Raw genomic sequence first — 1,656 nt, forward strand, 5'->3', positions numbered from 1 at the left:
TGCTATGTTCCACTACACAGTGGAACAAGAAAAGGTATTTCTCCCAGAAGCAGTAAAACATGGACCAGGTACTTCTCAGTCATTTCAGAGCTGGAAATATTTAATTACCTCACTGTATCTACACTAAAATCATTCCACCAGCTAGGAAAAAGGTTTCTCTTTAGAGATTAATTCATCACCTTTGCCCTCCAACACCAGCGAAATCTGTCCTGGAACCTCACCCATTCCCAGTAGTTTTGGAACGAGAGTAAGCCTAGGACACAGAAAAATTATATCAAACCAAGAGGAAAGGCTGACAGAACTTAGAAAAACCTCCCCGTGTATTCTTTGTCTCATTTTTCAAGCATCAAATCCAAACAAGGAGTGGCAGTCACATTTAAGGTAGCTTGCACAAACCAATTTCAAACACTGCTTTAAATGCAACTAGTAGTGCAACATCCATAATCTCCCATTTTGGGGGAAAAATAAAGGTCACAAGGATATGTGGTAAGAAGTCTGTAGTCTTTAAGATGTTGACAGATGCTAGTACTGGAGGCAGACCTTGAAATCCTTAGTTTGAGACATCCTCAATTTACAGTCATCTTCTTGCCCCTCAGAATTATAAAGGCTCCAACTTCACCTCCCATCAGAAGTGTGTGCATACCATAGTGTCACAAAGAGAGAAGCATCATGCTTGACCTACAAACCTACAGAAAAGCAAACGACACTAATTATTCTGGCTACTCTGAACAGTTACCTTCTTAGTTAAAGAAATTAGACTTTGGCTGTTAGAGCCCAATGCAGTCAGAGCAGGCAGGCTTCATTCCTCTGAAGTTCATGGCATCTGCACCTACTGCAAGTGATTTTGTAGAACTAGATACATGGTAAGTTACAGATGACAAATATTAGCATCACTTTTAGAATAAATAAGTTAAATAAGAAAATTACCTTAAGACATTTCAACAGTGATTAGACAACATTTCAGTGACTCATGTTACTATAGTAAACCACAGGAGACCAGTGTTCCATCATTAGGAAGGCAATAATGATTCACAGCCACCACAAGAGGGACAACTGTGATTCAGAGGTAGGCCCCTTAAAAGAAGGGAGGCTCCAGGGGAATCTCCAAGTCCTACAGAGCACTGGTACTTCCAGGTTCACTGCTGGTAACGTGGGAGCTAGGTGGCAAGCCAGGAGGGAGGAAAAACTCAATTTCTCATCTTTCCAACCCATCACATTGATCAACCTCTCTCAGTTAAAGCAAGTTCTTCAGAAACATCCTTGCCACTAAGCAGCCGTTTGTAAAATAGGCAGGGGAGAAGGTATTTATTTTTCAAATATCAAAGAACGAGGGAATGGAGAAAGGGCTGAGGGAGAACCACACAAAAAAACAATTGCTTTTCATCACACCAGGAAGTGCATAAGGACAACTTGTAAGTGATATAATCACTGCCTCTGCTTCTCATAAAGGATTAGTTTTTCTAATTACTGCAAATATTTTTATTGCCACAGCTCACACTGAAGAGTAAACAAAGCTGGGGAAACAGCTCTCACAGTCCAAAGGACAGAAGGAGCATATCGTGTAGCACAGTCATTTCAGACTGCGAGGAAGTCACTGGCCTCGTGAGTTAGCCTGACCCTCGCTCCCCTTCCTCCTCCAGCCCTCCCTCTAACAGA

Source organism: Aptenodytes forsteri, unplaced genomic scaffold (assembly GCF_000699145.1).
Source record: "Aptenodytes forsteri isolate BGI_AS27 unplaced genomic scaffold, ASM69914v1 Scaffold81, whole genome shotgun sequence".
Classification (NCBI taxonomy): Eukaryota; Metazoa; Chordata; class Aves; order Sphenisciformes; family Spheniscidae; genus Aptenodytes; species Aptenodytes forsteri.